The sequence below is a fragment of the Leopardus geoffroyi genome, chromosome A1 (assembly GCF_018350155.1).
Source record: "Leopardus geoffroyi isolate Oge1 chromosome A1, O.geoffroyi_Oge1_pat1.0, whole genome shotgun sequence".
In the NCBI taxonomy this organism is placed as follows: Eukaryota; Metazoa; Chordata; class Mammalia; order Carnivora; family Felidae; genus Leopardus; species Leopardus geoffroyi.
In genome coordinates, this window is record NC_059326.1 from 97,932,306 (window position 1) to 97,958,241 (window position 25,936).

General features: G+C 36.9%; 1 long non-coding RNA gene across 1 annotated transcript; it reads left to right on the top strand.

The window, feature by feature from the left end:
- Nucleotides 1-1,298: 1,298 nt before the first annotated feature.
- On the top strand, nucleotides 1,299-21,730 carry LOC123602276. The gene is made up of 3 exons (XR_006714435.1): nucleotides 1,299-1,503; nucleotides 7,488-7,495; nucleotides 21,720-21,730. It is a non-coding gene; the product is annotated as an uncharacterized LOC123602276 (long non-coding RNA).
- Nucleotides 21,731-25,936: the final 4,206 nt, after the last annotated feature.

A 25,936-nucleotide genomic window follows, 5' to 3' on the forward strand; every position in this document is an offset into this window, starting at 1 on the left:
ATACACACACACATATATCTATTTATATGTGTATATATACATTATACATTATATATGCATTATGCATTATATAATATATATACATTATATATATATTTTTATAATATTTGGGCTATTTCCATAATTTGGCTATTGTCGATAGGGCTGCTATAAACATTGGGGTGCATGTGTCCCTTCAAATAAGCACTTTGTATCCTTTGGATAAATACCTAGTAGTGCAATTGCTGGGTGGTAGAGTAGTTCTATTCTTAAATTTTTGAGGAACCTCCATACTGTTTTCCAGGGTGGCTGCACTGCTTTGCATTCCCACTAGCAGTGCAAAAGAGTTCCCCTTTCTCCGCATCCTCACCAACATCTGTTGTTTCCTGAGTTGTTAATTTTAGCCATTCTGAAAGGCATGAGGGGGTATCTCATCATGGTATTGATTTGTATTTCCTTGATGACAAGTGAAGTTGAGGATCTTTTCATGGGCCTGTTAGCCATCTGGATGTCTTCTTTGAAAAAGTGTCTGTTCATGTCCTCTGCCCATTTCTTCACTGGATTATTTGTTTTTTGGGTTTTGAGTTCAATAAGTTCTTTATAGAATTTGGATACTAACCCTTTATCTAATATGTCATTTGCAAATATCTTCTCCCATTCTGTTGGTTGCCTTTTAGTTTTGTTGATTGTTTGCTTTGCTGTGCAGAAGATTTTTATCTTGATGAGGTCTTAGTAGTTCATTTTTGCTTTTGTTTCCCTTGCCTCTGGAGACATGTCTAGTAAGAAGTTGCTGCGACTGAGGTGAAGGAGGTTGTTGCCTGTTTTCTCCTCTACGGTTTTAATGGTTTCCTGTCTCACATTCAGGTCTTTAATTCATTTTGAATTTATTTTTGTGTATTGTGTAAGAAAGTGATCCAGTTTTGTTCTTATGTTTATTGCCGTCCAGTTTTTCCAACACCATTTCCAGAAGACTTTTTTTCCCATTGGATAGTCTTTCCTCCTTTGTATTTGTCAAAGATTAGTTGGCCTATGTTTGTGGGTCTATTTCTGGGTTCTCTATTCTGTTCCTTTGATGTATGTGTCTGTTTTTGTGCCATACTGCCTCGATGATTACAGCTTTGTAATACAGCTTGAAGTCCGGAATTATGATGCCTCCAGCTTTGGTTTTTTTTTTCAGACTTACTTTGGTTATTCGGGGCTTTTCTGGTTCCATAGAAATTTTAGAATTGTTTGTTCTAGCTGTATAAAAACTGCTTTTATTTTGATAGGGATTGCATTGGATGTGCTGATTGCTTTGGGTAGTATTGACATTTTAACAATATTTGTTCTATCAATCCATGAGCATGAAATGTGTTTCCATTTCTTTGTGTCTTTTTCAGTTTCTTTCATAAGCTTTCTATAGTTTTCAGTGTACATATCTTCTACTTCTTTGATTAGGTTTTTTCCTAGGTATCTCATGGTTTTTGGTGCACTTGTAAATGGGATCGATTCCTTGATTTCTCTTTCTTCTGGTTCATTATTGGTGTATGGAAATGCGACCGATGTCTGTATGTTGATTTTATATCCTGCAACTTTGCTGAATTGATGTATCCATTCTAGCAGTTTTTTGGGTTTTTTTTTGGGAGTCTTTTGGGTTTTCCATGTAGAGTATCATGTAATCTGTTAAGAGTGAAGGTTTGACTTCTTCCTTGCCAATTTGTATGCCTTTTATTTCTTTTTATTGTATGATTGCTGAGGCTAGGATTTCCGGTACTATGTTTAACACCAGTGGTGAGAGTGAACATTTCTGTCATGTTCCTGATATTAGGGGGAAAGCTCTCAGCTTTTCCCCATTGAAGATGATATTAGCTGTGGGTCTTTTATATACGGCCTCTAGGATGTTGAGGTATGATCCTTCTATACCAAATTTTTTGAGGGTTTTTATCAAGAAAGGATAATGTATTTTGTCAAATGCTTTTTCTGAATTTATTGAGAGGATTGTGTGATTCTTATTCTTTCTTTTACTAATGTGGTGTATCTTGTTGATTGATTTGTGGATATTGAACCAGACCTGTAGCCCAGGACTAAATCCCATTTGATCATGGTGAATAATTCTTTTAATTTATTGTTGGATTTGATTTGCGAGTATCTTGTTGAGAAGTTTTCAATCCATGTTCATCAAGGAAATTAGTCTATATGTAGTTCTTTTTAGTGGGGTCTTTGTTTGGTTTTGGAATCAAGGAAATGGTGGCTTCATAGAATGAATTTGGGTTTTCCTTTCATTTCTCTTTTTTGGAACAGCTTCAAAAGAATGGGTATTAATTCTTCTTTAAATGTTTTGTAGAATTCCCCTGGAGAGCCATCCAGAGATTTTTGATTACTGATTCAATTTCTTTACTGGTTATAGGTCTGTTCAGATTTTCTATTTCTTTCTGTTTCAGTTTTGGTTGTTTATGTGTTTCTAGGAATTTATCCATTTCTTCCAGATTTCCCATTTTGTTGGTGTATAATTGCTCATAATCTCTTATTATTGTTTGTATTTCTGTGGTGTTAGTTGTGATCACTCCTCCTTCATTCATGATTTCATTTATTTTGGTCCTTTCCTTTTTCTTTTTGGAAAGGGAAGGGGTTAGAGGTTTATCAATTTTGTTCCTTCTTTCAAAGAACCCATTTCTAGTTTCATTGATCTGTTCTACTGTCAAGGAGTAAGGGGGGAAAAAGCCTTAACCTACAAGGGAAGACAGATCAGGTTTGCAGCAGATCTGTCCATAGAAACTTGGCAGGCCAGAAAGGAGTGGCAGGATATATCCAATGTGCTGAATGGGAAAAATATGCAGACCAGAATACTCTATCCAGCAAGGCTGTCATTCAGAATAGAAGGAGAGATAAAGAGTTTCCCAGACAAACAGAAACTGTCCACTAAACCAGTCCTGCCTTAAAAGAAATTTTAAGAGGGAGGGGAGAAAAAGCAAAACCAAAAAAGACCCAAGGCAGCAAAGACCAGAAAGGACCAGAGAACATCACCAGAATCACCAACTCTACAGGTAATACAATGGCACTAAATTCATGTCTTTCAATAATCACTCATTGTAAATGGACTAAATGCTCTAATAAAAAGATATAGAGTATAAGAATGGATAAAAAACAAGATCCATTTATATGCCACCTACAAGAGACTCATTTTAGACCTACAGACATCTGCAGATTAAAAGTGAGGGGATGGAGAACCATCCAGAACACTAATGTATGTGGAAAGAAAGCTGGAGTAGCCATACTTATATCAAACAAACTAGATTTTTATTTTATTTTATTTTATTTTATTTTATTTTATTTTATTTTATTTTACTTTATTTTATTTTATTTTATTATTTTTTTAATGTTTATTTATATTTTGAGAGAGAGATTGATAGAGTGTGAGCACGGGAGGGGCAGAGAGAGAGAGGAAGACACAGAATCTGAAGCAGGCTCCAGGCTCTGAGCTGTCAGCACAGAGGCTGACACGGGGCTCAAACTCACAAACTGCGAGATTGTAACCTGAGCCGAAGTCGGACTCTCAAGTAACTGAGCCACCCAGGTGCCCCAGACAAACTAGATTTTAAAACAAAGACTGTAACAAGAGATGAAGAAGGACATTATATCATAATTAAGAGGGCTATCTATCAATAAATTGTAAATATTTATAACCTCAGATTGGAAGCACCCAGATATATCAATCAATAACAAATATAAAGAAACTCATTGATAATAATGCAATAATAGTAGGGGCCTGACTTAACAGCAATGGACAGATCATCTAAGCAGAAAATCAACAAGGAAACAATGGCTTTCAATGACACACCGGACTGGATGGACTTAACAGATATATTCAAAACATTTTATCCTAAAGCAGCAGAATACACATTCATCTCAGGTTCACATGGAATATTCTCCAGAATAGATCACATGCTGGGTCAAAAATCAGCCCTCAAAAGCACAAAAAGATCAAGATCATAGCATGCACATTTATAGACCACAATGCTATGAAACTTGAAGTCAACCTCAAGAAAAAATCTGGAAAGATTACAGATACTTGGAAGTTAAAGAACATCCCGCTAAAGAATGAATAGGTTAACCGAGAAATTAAAGAGGAAATAAAAAAGTACAAGGAAGCCAATGAATGTGAAAATGTAACAGTCCAAAACCTTTGGGATGCTGCAAAGGCACCCATAAGAGGCAAGTATATAGCAATCCAAGCCTTCCTAAAGAAGGAAGAAATGTCTCAAATAGGCAACCTAACCTTACACCTAAAGGAGCTGGAAAAAGAAGAGCAAATAAAGCCCCAAAGCAGCAGAAGAAGGGAAATAATAAAGGTTAGAGCAGCAATCAATGATACTGAAATCAGACATGCATTTTTTTTTTTTTTTTTTAAACAGAAAACTGAATCACGCACATTGTTCTACATCTTAAAAAAATAAGAAAAATTTGGCTGGAGTCTTTTCATGTCAGTAATTAGAGAACTGCCTCATTCTTTTTGAAAAGATCCCCCCAAGCTTTATTGAGATATTGACATATAACATTGTGTACACTTAAGGTGTATAACATGTTGATTTGATACACGTATTGCAAAGTGATTGCCATTGGTAGTGTTGGCTAACACCTTTATCACATCACAAAATCGTCATTTCTTTTTTTTTGTAGTGAGAACATTGAAGATCTACTCAATTAGCAACTTTCAAGTATACAATACAGTATTATTACCTAAAATTGCTATGGTATACAATGGATCCCTAGAGCTTATTCACCTTATAACTGGAAATTTTTACACTTTGACCACTCTCTTTGCATTTCTCCCACACTGCATCCCCTAGTAACCCCCACTTTACTGTTTCTGACTTTCTATCCCATTCTTTTTAACATTTTTTCTTTTTTGGAAAGTGCATTTTGTTGATATATCACAATGATAATTAAATCATATTTCCTATAGGAGGACCGTTGTTTCTAATCTTGTTTTTTGTTGCTGCAAACACTGATAAAATAAACATCCTAAAACATGTCTTTGCCTCTGAGTTATTTATCTAAATTTTCTTTTAACATCTATCAGTACATTTTAGAGTTTGTTTTTCATGAGGCCTTGTATATTTTTTCTTATATCTTTTCTATGTATTATAGTGACTTCTAATGCCTTTACATATGGTATCTAATGCTTTTGTATGTACGATATTATAATTTCTGGTTATTTCTGAAATATAACAAAGGTAGATTTTTTTGTGGTGCCTATTTACCTTATAAATGGCTATCTCATTAAATTCTTTTTTTTTTTTAATTTTTAAAAAAAATTTTTTTTTTCAACGTTTATTTATTTTTGGGACAGAGAGAGATAGAGCATGAACGGGGGAGGGTCAGAGAGAGGGAGACACAGAATCGGAAGCAGGCTCCAGGCTCTGAGCTGCCAGCACAGAGCCCGACGCGGGGCTCGAACTCACGGACCGCGAGATCGTGACCTGGCTGAAGTCAGACGCCTAACCGACTGCGCCACCCAGGCGCCCCACATTAAATTCTTACTAAGGATAATACTTGCTTGTCTTGGCTTTTCCAGGTATAAGATTTTATCATATGCAAGTGAAGCATATTGAAATTATTTGTGTCCAATTTTGACACTTCTTACTCTTTTTTTCTGGTCTTGTCACACTGTCCAGGATTTCTGAAACAATTTTGATTAATACTGATGATAGTGTGTCTTTGTCTTATTTATACCTTGATGATAATGCCTAAATATATGACTATAAACCTCTCTCCTTTCTAATCATTAATGATATCACCCATTTCTCTGTGTCCTTGTTTATGTTGGATATTTCCATCTTTTACACACTTGTCAGTCTCATAAATAAAAAACAATATTCTATTACTGTTTTAATTTGTATTTCTCTGATAATACATAAGATTGAGTATGTTTTCATATGTTTATTGGCTGATGTGCTTCTGTGAATCATGCACTCGTATTCTTGTGGGTTGTTGATAAATTTGATTTGTGGGAGTTCCTTCTATGGAAATTTTTTTGGTTTGCTGTGCACACATTGCAAATATTTTCTTCAAGGGTATCTGTTTAGGGTTTCTGGGCAGACAGAATAATTTATTCTAGCTAGCTGAAGGTGGAAGGAAATTAATTAGCTTCTTTAGTTTCTGGAAGTGCTAGCAAACCATCTTCAGTGAAGGCCAAATAGACAGAAGTGATCAAGTTAAGAGAAATGCCCCGCTTGCTCTGAGCCCAGTATTGTAGAAATCCTACTGTTGGTTCTACCAACCATTCTACCGTTGTCCCCAAATCAACAAAGCCAGGACCCAGTTTCAGAGCATCAACTATGGATACTGTAGAATATCAAATGCCTTAATAACTGCTGTTGCCAGAAGAGCCCAGCAGCTTCATGATCTTCAAATCTGCTTTCCCAATTCTTCCATTGGTGTATCTGTTTGATGGAAACTAGTCAGAAGTCTACATGCTGAAAGAAAGAAATGTTGGGAAATACCGATTTTAGATTCAACCTGGCAAAGCTGAGGGTCAACAATATGGAGAACTATCAAAATGGAGGATGGTTAGAAGTCCTTGGGCAGCCACACATGATAGATTTTTATCACAGCCAGACTGCTATTTTGTGCAAAGCTTTGTTTTTTCTTTTTCTTTTTTTTTTTTTAAATAATATAGAAGTTTAACATTTCAAACATTTTTGTATTTATTCTTTATTTATTCAATAGGTATTTATTGTAAGCCAATTATGTGTCAATCACTGTGTTTTCTTAATGGAGATAAAATGGTGATCCCGACTTCCTGGAGTTTTGAATCTAGTAGGGGAGACAGACATTAAATTATCTCAGAAAGAAATTTAGCATTCTGAGAGTGACCAGTTAGATGAAGGGAGGGAGCATTGAGAGCAGATACAAGGGATAATCAACCCACTCAGATAGGTCAGCTGAGTTTGCTAATGAAATGGTACTTGATCTGAGATTTGAAAGATGATCAGGAGTTGATTCAGAAACGTGTTGGAAGGGTGTTTTAGGCAGAGCAGATAACGAAGGGCCAGAGGACCCTTGGCAAATGTGAGGATTTGAAATGACATGGCTGTGATTGAGGTACAAAGAGTGAAGGAAAACACAGTTCTGAATATTGCTGAAATTATAGGTAGAGGCTAGACCGTGAAAGCCATGTGGGCAAGATAAGATTTCTGGTCTTTGTCTTAAGAGCACTGGGAAGCCACAGGCTCAGGCTTCAGTGTGGAAAATAGTTTGGAAGATATAAGCTTACTTTGGGTGGACAAGTTAGAGGAGGCAATTAGAGTTGTTGAGGGAATAGCCACCCAGACATCAGCTCAAAGAAGATCCTGACAAATGTTGGCTGAATGAATGAAGTAACTAAATGCCCAAGTTAATACTGATAGGTCTTTTTAAGCAATAACAAAGCAAAAATAAAGCTATCTGGAAAGCATCTTATGGAATTTGATGAGGAAATTCAACACAAAGAATAAAGAAGCAATTTGTTACAGATTAGCAAGGCATAGGATCAAAAGTATTTCTATTATGTGAAAATATCCAGTTATAATAAAGAGAGCATCTCTGCAACATATAATTATTATGCTTAGTTCAGGCTGTTCGTTTTGATAATTTAACATGTTCATTGACTGGCTAATGAGATTTACCAGTAATAACATGTAAGCAGTTTAGTAAGAATCTATTAATTTAGATCATCAGGTTATGTAGACGGACGCTTCCTTAAGGAAATGCTCAGTGCCTACCAAATATATAGTTAACTGTGCTGGTTAATAAGGTCATTTGTATAAAGGCAATAATCTGTCAGGCCTTGATTTTACTTGTTAATGAACTCTTGCTGAATATATTAGGAGATTTGGAGTTTCTTAGAAACAGCAGTTCTTTGAGAGTCATAACCTGCTTGAGGTTTCAGAGAGGTCTTATGCATGAAGAGAGGCTGACTTAAAATAATAATTATGTGCTTTTAAAGTTTTTTTGAGTTGTGGTATGGCAGGACCTATCCATATTCCCTGAGATGGTCTAAGTAGGGGAATAAATAGGTAGAGAAGCCCTTAGAAGATCATGTTTGATGGTTGTAAAAATAATTTAAAAAGTAGGATGAGGAAATCACTGCCTAGCACGGTAGATGTGATAGGGGTCTCAACTTTTGCCTCCATGTGAGGCTAGGTGTGGTCTGAGTGTTGCCTTCAGAAGGATGAGAGGATTGAGGATTCTTTGAAGTGTCATATGCTCTAAAGGTCCTTGGCCCTTCTTCAGTTCAGGTTCCCATAGGCCCCTGGCTTTCCAGTACTCTCTTTGTACTTTTTTATGGGAAAGTCTAGATGTCATTTACTAAACTCGTGCACTGGACTTCCCAAGAGCATCATGTGTCCCTAGATCCCCCAAGACCACCATTATCACACCAGGAATCCAAGGATCTCATTTTGAAGTGGTAGTTGATACTGACTTATGGGAAAAAGGAGCTGTTGGCAATTGATCCACATGCTTCTTTAGGCAGGTCCCATGTCATGGAATTACAGATTTTTGCCACAGTAAGGATCCACAGGGAATATCTTACTCGTTGGTCTTAATTCACTGGGAAGGAAATTGAGGCCTAATGGAGGCCAAATAACTTCCTTAATTATAAAGCAGGTAGAAGGTAGAATGCGAAAGGAATAAATTTATAACTTCTGCTTCCCTACTGAATGAAAAGAAAAGGAAGGAGATGGGTTCTGCAGTGCTGTGACTATGAGGATTTTTCAGGTTTCATTAGGTTGCTCTCCCTCATGGCAAGTTTTGTTAATCCTTCCATACCCAGCAACAGAAAGGTCCCTGAGGGCCAAAGAATGGCTTTCTAAACGTGAAGGAAATAGTCCTCTGTTCCTGAAAAATCTAACTTCTACGAACGTGGCTTTAAAGAAAAAAAAAAAAAAAAAGACTTTTTAAAAAAGGAATTTTTGCTTTTGCAAAAGATATTGAAAACCAAGCCTAAAGGGAGCACACATGTCTTAGGAGTCAGAAGGAAATTTAGTGATGTAATCTGTAACCTTTTTGGTATATTCCTATAGCTTAAAATGCTTCTAATGTCAGTAAAAATAAATGACCTTGAGTCATACGCTACCATAAAAGCTACCTGCACATAAATGTACATTTACAAACAGCAAAGAAAATGCCTCCCACAAATCCTGAATTCTCTCCTTTGTCAGCCATACAAACAGAGGCAAACTTCTACCCATATGTCTCAAAATAGACAAACACAAACCAAGTGTAGTTACCTAAATTGTATTTATATTTATTCCCTGCACTGCCATCCATGGAGTCTTAGAGGCAACTGGTAAGACACAGAAACTATTGCAGTTGGGAAAATTCCATGAACTCTTGTAAATTCTCCTCCTCCTCCTCCTTCTTCCCCTTCTTCTTCTCTTCCTCCTTGTCTCTTTAATTCTTTTGCCTTCAAATTTTGCTTGTCCAAAGTAGCATCGTTCTCCATTTCAAGTTCCCATTTTGTCCTTGTTTACTTTTTTCTTTTTTTTCCTCTTCAGTGGTGGCTTCTTATTCCCTGTGGGTGGGTAGATCCTCCTTGGTAGAAGCAAGGTGCTGAGTGAGCACTCAGAGCATAAGCTACCTTGGCTGTCAGCAACTCATGAATGAATTTACCTTTTTCAAGGTAGTGATAAAGAGGAGATACAGCAGGGGTTCAGGAAAATTTATCTACATTGGTCATAGTCATATCAATGAAAGAACAATTTATCTTTATTATTCAAGATTCCCTTAATCCATTGGGTTCTCAAATCTAGATTCTTCCCTACATCCTCTTCCCCAGTTTAGCTAGTTAGAACTCATGCTTTTCTGCTTATTTCTATTTACTTCATTTACATAATAGTATCATTAAGGGGAGAGCATAAACTATAAGCAGAGCAGTGGATAAGGGTCCCTGTTCATCCAAGCTTTACTAGTGTTCATAAATATCTGTTTCTTCTGTCCTTCCAGATACCTTGGAAAGAGGCCTTCTCAGCTTTAGGTTGGCCTGGGCCATGTGATGAATCATGGCAATTGGGTTATGAGTGGGTATGATGTGAGTCACTGGTTGGGCCAAGGCAGTGATTTATCAAAGCCAGGGTCTCTATCTCTCTCTGTCATGTTGATCATGGAGACCAAGGATAAAAACATCCTGATTGCTCACAGGCCGTAGGGAAGATGTAACCTTGGAAATTCACCTGGAACAAAGGCAGACTTTATATGAGAAATAAGTCTTTAGTATCTTACACCATTGACACTGTGGGATTTATTCCTGCTGAATAACTTTGCCTATCCTAGCCACTACACTGGAGCTTCTGCCCTAATTAGTTAAACTTAACATGGTGTTCTTATCTCACCAAATGCTCAAGGTCACAGGAATATAAACCCTCTGCATACAGCCTATTTCTCTATCTTGTTTGTGTCCCCAGTGCCCCGTTGAATGGCACATATTTTCTAAAAATAATCGACAACATTTTATTTCTGCTAAATAAACATGAACCAAAAATGTTTGTTATAACTTTTAGCCTATAAAACCTATTACTGCATGTTAAAAACTCATTTCACAAGCTCATCTGTTTTTTTCCTTCTATGCAATAGATTTCTCTTTTAATCAAAATTGCCTACCCACCCCTAAAATTATCATTTCCTCCAGATATATGAGAAACTATTTTGTCAACTGTATTTCTAAGCTATAGTGATGGATTAGTAATTTTATTTATGTTTCTTTGTAATAATACCCTGTGGATATAAGCAGCAGATTATAGGCAAGAGTTCTATTCACTGCACTGAGAAGTCCCAATGTCTGCCATCTGCGAGTTAGAGATCCAGGAAAGCTAGTTGTGTAATGAATCCAAAGGCCTGGGAATGAAGGGAGTTGATGGTGTAAATCCCAGTTGAGGTCTGGAGAAGATGGGGTGATGTGTTCCAGTTCAGTCAGTGAGGCAGGGGGTGAAAAAGGTGAATTCCTTCTTTCTCTGCCTTGTGTTCTCTTCAGGCCCTCAAAGGATAATGCCCACCATCATAAGACTTTAGTGAGTCCCCCAATTCCAAAGGTAATCTCATCTCACCTGGAAACACCCTTGCAGACTCACCCAGAAATAATGTTTAATCTGGACACCCTGTGGCTGGTCAAGTTGACATACAGAGTTAACCATCATACCATATTATTTTTAGAATAAACCCAGCAGTTATGTTGAGATGGTTCTTTTTGTCCTTACTGTTGCTCTTGTTATTGTTACCATATATTATCCGTAATAGAACTAGAAATGGAGATACAGATAGAAGAGGAAACAAGTTTCAGAAAAGCACCTTATTTGGCCAGTGACCCAAAGTTGTAAAGCATGGATAGGCTTAAATCTGGGTCTTTGATCTCTAAATTCTTTTTTTTTTTTTTTTTTTTCCATCTCCCCTTGACCAACCTGAACTCCATCAAAAGTAGTTGAACTAGTGTCCTTACCACAACTCACTGATAATTATAAATGTGTAACCTTCTTCAGGTTTTGGGGAAGTAAAGCAAGATGATTGTATTTTTTCTTCTTGATGCCCAAATATGTACTTCAGTTGTAGCACAATCCACAGTACAATCTTTACACTGAGTATCTCCAGGTTTCTTGTTTCTTTCTTTGTTTTATTCATCCTAATGGGCAAAATCCAGTGTTAATGTTTCTCTCTTAGTGTCCTTTGTTGAGAAGTGTTTTCACCATGGGACATCTCTCACTACTTTACAGGCAGTTTGCTTTCTCAGTAGTGAGCACACTGTGCTAAGGGATATGTCAGGTTTATTTTATCTTCTTTGGGTATTTGAAGTTCTAGTAAAAAGACCCACTACCTAGAGGCATCACCCTTTCTGGTAGGATTCTGTCCTGCTCTTAGATGAATGAGACCCATTTGAAGACACCTTTACTGGGCTCCTCATGAAAAGACTCTTAAAATATTAAAGGTTTAAAAATTTTAAAACTTTCTTTTTAAAGTCATTAAAGTTGTATTTTTATCAGAGCATATATGTCTAGGTTAAAAAAAATTTTAATGACAATAGTTTATAGTAAGTTTATTGTGCTCACTCCATCCTGTTCCAACTCCTACTCACCAGAGGCAACTTACTTATTTGTTTCTGTTTTGAGTTCTTCTGATTATTACCTCTATAATTCTAAATAATATGCTTCTTTTTTTATATTTTGATTTAATGAACATTAGAGAGTGGCCACATACCTTACCTACATTCCTGAAAATGAGAATTTATCTCTTTGCCCAACTCCTAGCTCTGTGCCTCTTCTCTCTCCTATTTTTTTCTGAATTTTAATATTTTTAATTTCATTTTTTAGGATAATGGAAATGCTCAGTGTCTAGATAGTTTGATTTGATTAAATTATATGCTTAGGATTTGAGCATTTCATAATATATAAATTATATCGCAAAAATAGTTTTGAAATGCATGTGAAATGCATTACTTTAATTTTTCTTAAAAAAATTTTTTTAAACGTTTATTTATTGAGAGACAGAGGGAGACAGAGTGCGAGCAGGGGAGGGGCAGAGAGAGAGGGGGACACAGAATCCGAAGCAAGTTCCAGGCTCTGGGCTGTCAGCACAGAGCCCTATGTGGGGTTCGAACTTACGAACTGTGAGATCATGACCTGAGCTGAAGTCAGATGCTTAACTGACTGAGCCACCCAGGTGCCCCGAAATGCATTACTTGAAAACAATTTTTTATGGGAATGTAATTAACATACAGTATTATTACTTTCCAGTGTGCAATATAATTCAGATTCAACAACCTGTGTATTAGTTAGTCCTCATCATGATAAGTATACTCTTAATCCCCTTTATCTATTTCACCCATCCCCCCACCCATCTCCCTCTGGCAACTACCAGTTTGTTTTCTGTATTTTTTTAAGAGTCTGGTCTTTTGTTTCTCTCTCTTACTCTCTCTCTATTCCTCTCTCTCTCTCTCTTTTTTTTTTTTTTTGTTCTTTTGTTTCTTAAATTCCACAAATGTGTGAAATACTCTGGTATTTGTCTTTCTCTGTCTGATTTATTTCACTTAGCATTATACCCTCTAGGTCAATCCATGTTGCAAATGGCAAGAGCTCCTTTTTTAATGACTGTGTAATAGTCCATCTTTAGTATCATCTTTAGCCATTCTTTTGTAATAGTTAAAAATTAATGTAATATTAAAAAATAGTATATATATTTTTAATATAATGTATTGTCAAATTGGCAAACACACAGTGTGTAAAGTGTGTTCTTGATTTTTTGGGTAGATTCCCGTGGTTCATTGCTTATATACAACACCCAGTGCTCATCCCAGCAGCTGCCCTCCTCAATGCCCATCACCCTTTTTACCCCTCTTCCCCACCCACCATCCACCCTCAGTTTGCTGTCTGTATTTAAGAGTGTCTTATGGTTTGCTTCCCTCCCTCTCTATAACTATTTTTGTCCCTTTCACTTCCCCATGGTCTTCTGTTAAGGTTCTCAAGATCCACACATGAGTGAAAACATGTGATATCTGTTCTTCTCTGACTGACAAAAATTAATATATTTTAAAAAGTTTTACTGGTTCCCTTTCTAACTTCCATTCATACTCATATAAAATATTTTGCATATTTATGTATTCGTGTGTGTGTGTGTGTGTGTGTGTGCATACACACACACACACACACTTTGCATCTGTTTTACAGTCTCCTTTGAGTCCTTGCTCTGTAACATGGTTGTTTTAGAGCTGCTAACTTTTCTTATTGTTTTTTCTATCGCTCAACTTTTGAAGGCCATACTTCTGTTTTTACATTTTTCAAATTGAAAACATTTACAACTTATTTTGTCACCATAATTAATCTTGTTAATTTCCGTAGGTTAATTCTTGTTCTGAAACCCAATAAAGATCATTATGGCCTTATTAATGTAAGTTTCCATGTCCTTGTCTGTGGGTCTAATGCCCACATGGCACTTGAGGAAGGTACCATCAAGGTCAAATGGAGTATGTTCTCTTACAATTCAGCATTTTCTCATAATTATGTACATTTTAGCTTGATACACTTTGGAGTCATGACTCCTCTATATAGTTTTTATTTTCTTAGGATTTTTTTCTGATTTTTTTTTCTTCAAGATTTTCTTTTCATTTTTGATCTTTTGCAATTTGAATATATCTAGGTGTAAGTTTTTTTGGTATTTATCCTGCTGTGTTTGTAGATTGGTGCCTGTCATTAATTTTGGAAAATTCTTACCATTACTACTTCAAATGCTTTTTCTTAAAAAAATTTTTTTTTAGGGGCGCCTGGGTGGCTTGGTCGGTTAGGCGTCCGACTTCGGTTCAGGTCATGATCTCACGGTCCGTGAGTTCGAGCCCCGCGTCGGGCTCTGTACTGACAGCTCAGAGCCTGGAGCCTGTTTCAGATTCTGTGTCTCCCTCTCTCTCTGCTCCTCCCCTGTTCATGCTCTGTCTCTCTGTCTCAAAAATAAATAAACATTAAAAAAAAAAAAAGTAAAAAAAAAATTTTTAATGTTTATTATTTTGAGAGAGAGAGAGAGAGTGAGTGAGAAAGGGGCAGAGAGAGAGGGAGACACAGAATCCAAAGCAGTTCCAGGCTCTGAGCTGTTAGCAACAGAGCCCAGTGTGGGGCTGGAATCCATTCATTTTGAGATCGTGACCTGAGCCGAAGTTGGATGCTTAACCAACTGAACCACCCAGACACCCCTTCAAACTTTTTTTCTATTACTTTTCTTCTTTTCCTTCTGGAATTCTTTTTTTTTTTTCTTTTTTTTTTTTTTTTAGAGAGAGAGAGTGCATGTGTGTGCATAAATACTAGCAGAGGAGGGTCGGAGGGAGAGGGAAAGAAAGAATCTCAATCAGGATCCACACTAAGCACAGAACCCAATGCAGGGCTTGATCCCATGACCATGGGATCATGATCCGAGCCAAAATCAAGAGTCAGAAGCTCAACAGAATGAGCTACCCAAGCACCCTTGGAATTCTTATTATGCATATATTATACCTTTTGTAATTATATTTCATCCTTTTATTCTTGTTTGTCTTTGCATTTAAGTTTGGTAGTTTCTACTGACATATCTTCAAGTACCCTGATTTTTTCCTTACTTGTGTCCAGTCTACTAATGAACTGAATCAAAGACATTCTTTCTTCCTGTTAACAATATTTTTTAATTCTCGCATTTCCTTTTGATTCTTTCTTAGTTTCCATCCATCTTTTTATGCTACCCATCTGTTCTTGCATGTTGTCCACTTTTTCACTAGAGCCATTAGCGCATTAATTACAGTTATTTCAAATTCACCGTCTGATAATTCCAAAATCTCTGCCACATCTGATTCTGATGCTTAGTGTCTCTTCAAGACTTTTGTTTTTTATTTCCTTTTAGAATGCTTTGTAATTTTTTGTTGAAATCCAGACATGATATATTGGATAAAAGAATTGAGAATAGACACCTTTAGTGGGATGTTTTATATTATCTGGCTAGGAGTTAGGCTTTGTTTACTTTGGCTGTGAGGGTGGTATCAGAGTCAGAAATTTCCTCAGGCATCCTGATTTTTGTCTCCGCTATTGTCTGTTTTTTTTTCTGCAGATTCCTTAGTGTGATGGTTAATTTTATTGTCAGCTTGACTGGGACAGAGTGCTCAAATATTTGGTTAAATATTATTTCTGGATGTGTCTTTGAGAGTGTTTTCATATGAGATTAACATTTGAATCTGTAGACTGAGTAAAGAAGATGGCCCTCCCCAAAGTTGAGTGGGCCTCATCCAATACACTGAAGGCTTGAATAGAATAATAGGTTGATTAAGAAAGAATTCTGTCTCTCTGCTTTACTGTCTTTGAGTTGGGATACCCATCTTCTCTTGCCTTTACACTAAGACTGAAGTGGGACCTTATACCATCAACTTATTGAATCTGCTTTCTTTGTCTTACAGATCTTTTGGAATCCTTGTTGGGCTGATGACCATGCCTTATTTTTTGCATTGTTATTGTGCTATTCATTTTATATGTTTATGATACTATTTCAGCAGAGTCTTTGATGTAATGTGGATGCTTATTCTGTCTCCTTGAATCCAGAATTTTGGTTATTTAAAATGTCTTATGTATCTAAATGAGATGTCAATAATTCTTTTAAAAATTCAAGCAATAAACAATTGTGCAGAAGAAAATGTTAATATCTGCTTTTATCTCTTCCCCACTTTCCCTTTATTTCCTTCTCATCAGTTGAACTTTGCCGTATATAACCCTCTTTTCCCACCCACTGCTTCTCATATTTAACCACTGTAAATAGTTTAGTAGAATAGTTTGGTAGATAGCTTCATGGACTTTTTTCAATGAATTTTGAATCAAATATAATTATAAAGATTTGCTTCATTTTTTAATTTTTATTTTCTTATCTTTAAGAGTGTATTTTATTATCCATAACTTCAATAAAGCTGTCAGTATATTTGTGGTCTGACTTTTGATAAATGTATACACTAGCATAACCACCATCACAATTAAGATGTAGAACATTAACATCACCCTTTCTTCATGCTGCTTTCCAGTCAGCCTCTCTCTTAGTTCCAGGCAACTGTTGGCCTGCTTTCTGCTCCTGTAGTTTTGCCTGTTGTAGAATTTCATATAAATGGAATCATATAATATATACTCTTGTTTCTGGCTTCTCTGGTCTAACATAATCTTGAGGATTTATTTCCTTTTATAATAAATGAAATTATATTCCATATATTATTTATGTAGGTTGCTTTTTGGGAAGACTATTGAATAATATGTTTTAAATCTCTAGTCATAATTAAATACAAATTTCCCCCAATTACCTGATATACATTTGGATTTTATTCTTTCTCTCAAGATAGCTATATTGGATGTCATATGTCTGGTATCATTTAATTATTATCTGATAATCATTTTGTAATTTAGAATCTACTTACTTTTAATTAAATTATCCCACTTAAGCATTTTTCTCTTTTACAATGAATTCTACAAAAATAGAATTCTAGGCCACTTAACATCAAAGCATTTCAACTTTTATTATCCTTGTTTTATAAAAGAAGAAACTGAAGCCCAGAAATACAGTGATTTTCCAAGGTTACATGGATAATAAGCAGGCCTGGAGCAGAGCTGTTGGCTTTCCTGACTAGGGGTATAGTGCTCTTTTAAGCCAGGTCATACTTTGTGGAGGGTTGGAAGTTCTATCTCCCTGCCAGGAAAAAATTAAACTACTGATATATATGAAATATTCTTTAACCTTGAATAAAATAAATCTCATGTAAGTAATAAGTGAGAAGAAATTGATGAGAAATATAACCAATAGCTCCAGGCATAGACACAGTTAAAATTTCTCAGCGCATAAGAAGCAAAGATAGCCTGGGCTATGTGTGTAAATAACAGCTTGCCCATGCATCCCTCTTTCCTGTCAGCCCAGGTTGTTAACTACTCCTTTTTCTAAACTTTATTGTGCTTTTGACTCTGTATTATCATTTGTTTACATGTCCATCTCCCTTCTTGGTATTTTACTACTTGATTATTTGGGGAACTTTGGGAACTTTGTCTTTTCATGCCTGACCCCCAGCCCCTGGGGCAGTACATGTCTTACTAAATGTTTCTTGAATGAATTGACACTTTCTGTTACAAATGCTAAGTTCATTAGGTTTGACTCCTCAGGGTAACTAACTGCAGGCTGTGACAAATATTAAATTTTACGGGTAATTCTGAAGGGAGGAGATTCTAAGTAGTTCTTATGACAAGTATGAGATAGGACAGTGCAAAGCAAGCTTGGAAAGAAGGTCACTTTTTTCTTTTCTTTTCACATCTCCGAATTTGTGGGCTGAAGACACCACAGTTTTAGAACTTGTGCAGAGAATAAGCACACATCTTATGAAAACATTCAACTGGGTTTTGGGGTAAGTATATATTTTTTTTTTTTTTTAATTTTTTTTTTCAGCGTTTATTTATTTTTGGGACAGAGAGAGACAGAGCATGAACGGGGGAGGGGCAGAGAGAGAGGGAGACACAGAATCGGAAACAGGCTCCAGGCTCTGAGCCATCAGCCCAGAGCCCGACGCGGGGCTCGAACTCACGGACCGCGAGATCGTGACCTGGCTGAAGTCGGACGCTTAACCGACTGCGCCACCCAGGCGCCCCGGGGTAAGTATATTTTTAATATCTCTCTTACTAACTAGGACCCCTCACCTTTTGTTCATTTATTTTAAGGCATATGTCAGGTTCAGGGTCTTCAATGAACTGAAGTATTTAGCTAGAACTTAGCATTTTGCTTTCGCTCTTTTATTTATAATAACCTTCCATTTATGATGAATAACAGTTTTACATCTATGGTCTCAACATAAATTTTCCTTTAATGGCAGGTTAATTTGTGTCTTCATGTGGGCCAAGTTAAAGAAATATAAGTAAATGACAGCACAGGAGGGACATGTACTTGATAATAATTATGGCAGTGGTATGTGAATGGCTAAAATTTGAGACACACTGGGTTAGAACTGGCTTCTGATTGTAGCAGCATATTCACAAAGACCAGATTTGTACAGCTGGAGAGTCCGAATCAATAGGTGTGACTGACTCCTAAGTGTGTTATGGTGGAGAACCACTGGCTGAAGACGAAGAGAGAGACTTGTTGAGAGCCCTGTACAGCTTCAGGAAGACCAGGGCTGTGAGGCCCAGGCCCAGGTCTGAGTCCGGAAGGCCATTAACAGCAGGCTTTTTGAGAGTCAGCTTGCTCACATCCCATCAACTCTTCCATGTACTCCAGTTGGGCTCCCACCCGTCCCATGTTACTCTACCACTGTAGCTCATGTTCATATTCAGTTTTGACCTTCCCCAGAGGACATTTGTCAATACTTACCTTACCTGACATGTCATTAGCTTTCAGTGTGTATTATATCCTCACTGTTCCTTCAACTTGTTTGCCTTGGCTTCCATGATCCCATATTCTCCTCGTTGGTCTTTTAAGTCATATAATTTCAAGAAGGCAGCCAAAGAGATAGAGGCCAGCTATGCAGGCTGATTCTTATCTGTCAAGTCGCTAAATGTTGAGTTTCCTTAAAGCTGTTCATAGACTCTCTTTTTTTCCCCCTGGACCCTTGCCCTGGGTAGTCTAATTCACATTCAAGGCTCATTTTTTTTTTTTTTTTTTTTTTTTTTTTTTAGCATTTGTTCCTTTTTTTGAGAGACAGAGAGGGACAATGTAAGCGGGGGAAGGACAGAGAGAGAAGGAGACACAGATTCTGAAGCAGGATCCAGGCTCCGAGCTGTCAGTACAGAGCACGACACGGGGCTCAAACTCGCGAACCGTGAGATCATGACTTGAGCTGAAGTCGGATGCTTAACCGACTGAGCCACCCAGGCACCCTGACAAGGCTCATTTCTCATCTGTGTGCAGAAGGCTTACAAATGAGCAGTTCTAGTCGGACACCTTCCTAGACTCCAGGCTCATGTCCCCAACTGTCCTCTTGACAGCTTTGCCTTACAGACACCTGCAAGTCATGTCCAAATCAACCCTTGAGTTGTCTTCCTCCCTATTCCCTGACTTCCTCATCAAACCTAGTCCTCCTGTCCTCTTTTCTTTCTCATGAAATGTTATCATTCTTTACATTACCAAGGCCAGAAACCTAGAGTTGCCTTAATAACATATTATTCCCCTTACATCTATGCTCATTTCATCCCTACATTTTGTTAGTTTTACCACTTAAATATTTCCCACAGATATCTCTCTATCTCTGGATCATTATTGCTTCCATTGTCCTGTCTAAGCTATCATTTTCTTTCCTCAACCATTTCAGTGGCTTCTGTGGGACCCTCTCCTTACTTTTCTCCTCTCTGTGCTTCCCTTCCCCCATTCTGTTTTTCACACTATAGTGAGAATATTTATTTCAAATATTATAATCCCATCCCCTTGCTTGGAAATCTTTCGAGAACTTCTCACTGTTCTTAGGATAAAGATCCAAATCCTTAATGTAAACTTGAAGACCCTGCATGATCAGACCCTACTTCTTCACAATAAGGCCTGATCCCACTCCTGCTCTCTGCCTGCTTGCTCACTAAACTGTGCAGATTCCTCTTCCTCAGTGGGTACTGTTCCTTCTGTGTCAGGTGCTTCATGTCTTTTCACCCCCATCCTTCCACATTTGCCCACTTTTAACAAGTTCATGTGTGCACAAAAGGATCACTGCCTCAGAGAGACTTTACTTTCCTCCCTGACTGCAGCAGGCCCTCCTGTGACGAGCTAACGTGCCACCATATACCTTCCTTCTCTTCGTGGCACTTAATCATGGTAATAATTTCCCTTTTTTTGGTGCTTATTAGTTTAGGTCTATCTCCTGTGCTAGACTGTACGTTCCACGAGAGGTACCGACACCATGTTCGCTGTTGTTCACCTGAGTCCTCACTTTTTAGGAAAATCCTCAGCATAGTACTTAACAAATACATCTGGAATAAAGGAAGAACAAAGAAAAACAGTGAAGTTGTGTGCTAGGAAAAGGGGGGGAGAGTAGTGGTTATGAGCGAGTAAAGGACGAATGATCTTTATCTTCTTCATTGTTTAGCTCTGGTTCCTCTTGGTGACAATGTCTGCCCTCTCTGTCTACTGAATTGGAACTGGAGATATTAGAGAGAGTGAGATTAAGAGTGTGCAAAAGTATTGCTTCTTTGAATATTTCTGATCCCTGTTTTGTACAGCTCTTCAGGAGCTAGGTTTTAGTGTGATAGTATACTTACAGGGAATGATTAATTGTGGGAATTGAAATATAAAAGCTTTGCTTGATAAAAAATATTTTCATTGGTTGAGAAAATTTTCCCAAGGTGGGATTTCTAGGTTGTCCATTTCTATATTCACTTGAATAGTTTTCGATGGTATCAACTAGATCTTTTGTAAAGTGCTTGCCAAAAAGTGAAACTCTGTTCATTTAAAAATCATCCATTTGTGTGCAGGGAAAATTGTCTGTCATGGTTTGAAAGGATTATTTATGGTTTCTAAACTTTCATCTTTTCCAACTCGACTCATATATTGCCTTTACAGAATGGAAATTTAATTTCATTAGAATGTCCTATTGTCCAATATATATCCCTTGTTACAACATGATTGCATTCAATTGCTCCGCTTGCCATATTAGAAAATGACAAACTGTATCAACTAGTTTTTAACTTTTTCCTCCAATATGTACTGGTGATGGTGACTAATGCTGTTGATGATTACCTCAAGAGATAATCACTAGGAACAACAATGTTTTGCATTGACCCAAGAAAAAATAGTTCATGGTAGTACAGAAAAGAGTAATAATGGAAAATGATTATATAATATACTCTCCAAGGATAAAGGCTTGCAAAATGGAAAAAAGAAGGGTAGAGTTTAACTGACATCTCTTTGTATTTGAATCTTAGAAATAGTTTCTTTGGCTTATGTTGAATTTTATTAAGTTTGATGTTAAACATGTATGACATAAATAGAACATTGTATGAATATGATTTTTTTTTGTGACCAAAAGTTCAAAATTCCTTAATTCTTGATGTATGTTTCTGTATTAACATGATGCTGGTTGGGGGCGAGGGACAGACTGAAATGTGACAAAATGGTCTCAGCAGTGCCTCATACCTGAGAAATTGTGATACAGAGGTGTATCCATTCTGAAGGGTACCTGTCAAATTTCAGAAATTGGCTCTGTCATACTATTTGGCCAAATGCTTGCTTCCTAAGAGGAGACGCCATCTGCTTTAGGCATTACTCACACTGAGGGGTACATGAACAGTAATTAAGAGGAAATACAGCATAGGTTGTTAACAAAAAAAAAGCTTTGGAAGAATTTGATGCTGTGCATGAACATATAATTAGGAAGGACACTCAGATGCAAAAGTTTGAAGGCAAATGCGTACATTAGGTATTCAAATCCGAATTTATTTTTAAAGGCCAATTTGTATTTTTTTAGGCAAGACCAGTTTGTAGAATTTTAAACATCTATGTCTTCCTTTCTCTTTGTCCTCTTCCATGATTTTAGTAATGTTGCTGTGCTTTTTGACCATGACCTTTGCATTAGAATCTGTGTGGTTCCCTGTAGCTACTTTGCAGGAGCAAGTGCCTTTCAGGGTGGGGTGGAAGGGTGTGTACCCTCAGCCGCTACACTGACAAGGGGCTTGTACAGGTCATTGACTTTACCAGCAGTGAGGTGACTGATTCAGACTGTTTTGATCTTGTCTTTCCATTGTATTTTGAACACTGTGCCATGGAACTAATGTATCTTGCCTTCAGTTTCTGTTGGTAGCTTCAAGCAAAAGAATCTTCTCCATTAGGGAAGAAGTTTTATTTTCAGGTGGAAGATACAACAATGGCAAAGTGTTGGAATTATTGTAAAACTTGAGAAACAGTGGCATGTTTTATTAAGATGTCATGATAACTCTCAGCACATTTTGACAGTTATTCTTGAAATTTAATGACAATGGAGATAAGTCATGATCAAAAGATTTAAAAAAAATCTCATTTATTTATTTTGAGAGAGAGAGCAAGAGAGCGAGAGTGAGCAAGTGAGAATGGGCAAGGGAGGTGCAGAGAGAGGGAGAGAGAAAGAATCCCAAGCACGCTCGGCGGGTGAAAGCATGGAGCCTGACGTGGGGGTTGAATACATGAACCGGGAGATCATGACCTGAGCCAAAATCAAGAGTCATGTGCTTCATTGACTGAGCCACCCAGGTGCCCCAGTGATCAAAAGATTTTAAAAACACTGTTGCGTGGACTGCAGAAGAAGTTATCAGGGTCTATGTAAATACTTAGGAGACTTACTTTTGCACTAAAATGGCAGTTATTGTAATGTTTGATTATTACTTGTCTTTTCAACTAAAACATAAGAGCTATTGGTATTCCTGATGGTGTAGTTTTGCTTTTGAATAGAGTATATGTATTATGGAAAAACAGTTTATAATTTTAGCTTTTTGATGGAGTGGACTAATTCAAGGAAATGAATCACACGTTTTTCTTTGGTCATATTTTTTTCCTAAGAACCAATGTGCAAAGTCAGTGAGGGTAGAAGCCATGACTCTTTTGTTCATCTGTGGCTCTCCATAGCCTGTGACTTACAGTGTCCTCAGCAAACACTTGTCTGGATGGTAGAGTGAGTAACAAAGGGAGACTTCTGATTAGTATTATTTAGTAGATGGCAGGTGTAATGAAGACAATTATTGAGTACCTGCTGAATGCTCAGTATCATTTAATGTGCTATGCAGGTATAAAATACAGGGTTCTGCTGATCATTTTAGACCACGGAGGGGAAAAGTAAGGCACAGTAACAGAATACACCTTATCCACAATGGTTAAACTGAAGAAAAAGTCATTCCCCTTGATATCAAGTACAGACTGATGAGAAGATCATCAAGGTGATTTTTGTGTAAGAAGTTTGCTTTGTGAAATAGATGTATTTATGAAGAGTTATGTTAGTTAATAATATATGTTCATGATGAAGGGCAAATTACTGTATAATACAGTTCTTATTGAAGAATTACTTTTAAAACTGGTGATGATTTATTCTCTACGTAAGTAAATGATGATTTTATCTTTCAGAAAAGCATAAAATGTAGAATACTAGTACAAAAGACACACAAGTGTTACTTAGATAAAACTAAAGATTTCTTTTATGTTGCCATATAATGCCTTCCATCATGGAATGCATTTTTTTTAAGGTTTATTTATTTAGTTTGATAGAGACAGAGACAGTGTGAGTGGGGAAGGGGCAGACAGAGAGGAGAGAAAATCCCAAGCAGGCTCCACACAGTCAGCGCAGAGCCCCACACGGGACTCAAACCTACAAAACTGTGAGATCATGACCCAAGCTGAAACCAAGAGTTGGACGTTTAACCAACTGAGCCCCATTATGTAATTTTTATAGAGTGCTCTCAAGATAATCAAGTGCTTTACAAGTAGAATTCAGATTTTATCACATGAAGCAAACCAGACAAAAATCACCTTAACTTCGTCAGTCTGCTGTAAGGTGGTTTATTTGTTTTTACCATGAGCATCTTGAACTAAAGTCAGCTTGGGTCCACCCATCCATATATGAAATATATATACAAAATATTCTATACTGTATTTGATATATGTATATAGAGAGCCTCTGTCTCTATTGTCTCTTTATCTGTGTAACTCTACTTATATATCTATATCTATATATAAAATTTCCTAGAGAGATTCCTGAACTTAGATTCCTGAACTTATAACTTTGCTGTGAGAATTTTTCAAGAAAGACTGAACCAATAATGAGAACTATGCTTAATTCATTATTGATGAAAGAATAAGAATATGTGAAGACTTTTAGTAGAAGATTGGTGTTTCTCCTGTCTCTGGTTTTGGTTCGGTCTGTCCATCCATGCACATAAGGAAATAGTTTTGACCACTTCCTGATAGGTTACTTGGCAGATGTTTAATGAATACTCATGGAAACCATCAAATATCCACCTTGCAAATACCCAGGATTCTTTTGTGTATCATACTCTGCTTTACCTGTAGGACATATGCTGTGATGCCTACACCTAGCTTTTGGGCCCTTATTACTTAAATGAGTATTTATAGAGTTGTAAAAAGAGTTCTTGCTACATTGTAAATGTTTAATAAATACTATTAAATTAATAAGTAAAAGTAATACTTTAGAAAAGAGAGTACTTATGATATAGTAGGGTTGGGGAGCAGTTAGAAAATTCATTGGTGTTTCACTTGAAAGGCACTAGGAAGCAACATATTAGTAGGTGTGAATCAAGATCATAGGATATAAGCTAAAGAGGTGACTATCGTGAATCATGATGAGACCGGGATATTACCCTACCTTCAAACCGAAAGTTAGTCACAATTTCATGGATGCTGATGAAAGGTCTTCTGGACTCAGTCTTCTTGTTTAGAGAATCTGTAGTGTGCTTGAACAGTTCTTTTGACTCTTCCAATAAGATGCAGATTCAAAGCCATTGAAAGATTTGGTTCAGCCACATTAAGCCTGAAGCATAGCATGAACTCCTGGCAACATTTGTAGCAATGTTTTACAGCCTTCTCTCATGGTTGGGTGGAGGTGAGGGTTAGAGATCCAGCACCCCATTTTTTTTTTTTTTTTTTTTTTTTGTGGAGGGTTTAAAAAATTCCTCTTCATAGGGATCCTAGCATGTATTGCTGGCTTCAAGATTTGAGGCACAGAAAATCTACTTTGACTCTTGCTTACCATTTTGGTTTTGACTCCATTTCAAGTTGATAGATCTATACTATATTTAAATCCATGTTGTTTCTCTTTATATTTTACCATCATCTCTCTCTTTGGGGTGGAAAGAGTTAATAAAGTGTGATGTCATTGCATCGTCTTGACCAATGTACCCTTTAAGGTGATTTTAGGGCTGTAATTTTAGGCCAGTATCATCTTCTCTGATATCATTTTATAATACACATCAGTTCTTTCTAATGGGCGGTCATGGTCTTTGTACATTGTAACTGTTGGATCAGCTGAGGAGTCCTACTGGTAGGAAAGTGTGCTAAGGTAGTCATTTTGATGTTAACATCTGGCTGTAGTGGATTAAGCATGCATGTGCTTTAAAAAGTTATCTCAAGAAAAAAATATATTATTACTACATTTCCTCCCACAATTGGAAAGTTGAGATTTTTAAAAATTTTCATCACTTCAAAATGGAGCATCAACCATATATATTAGATTAAATGTTAGGTTACAGAGTTAGAACAATTCTTCTTCGGAAATTATCTAGAAAACAGATGGTTGTTAGTCCTACCCTGTGGCCAGAGAAGGGATGAGGTCATCTTTTGAAGTGTCTCCCTGTCTTAATATGTTAGGTTTGAGATGAAGGCAGAATCAGAGGAGATGCTGCTTTCTTCATTCAGTTATTCCTTTACAAGAGGGTCTTTACCAATTAAAGTTAAGCACCTAGCATAGGTCACAGCTCAACAGTGAATGACAAGTTCAGTTTAAGACAATTTTGTCATCATTTTGAAAAAGTTGGGTCTA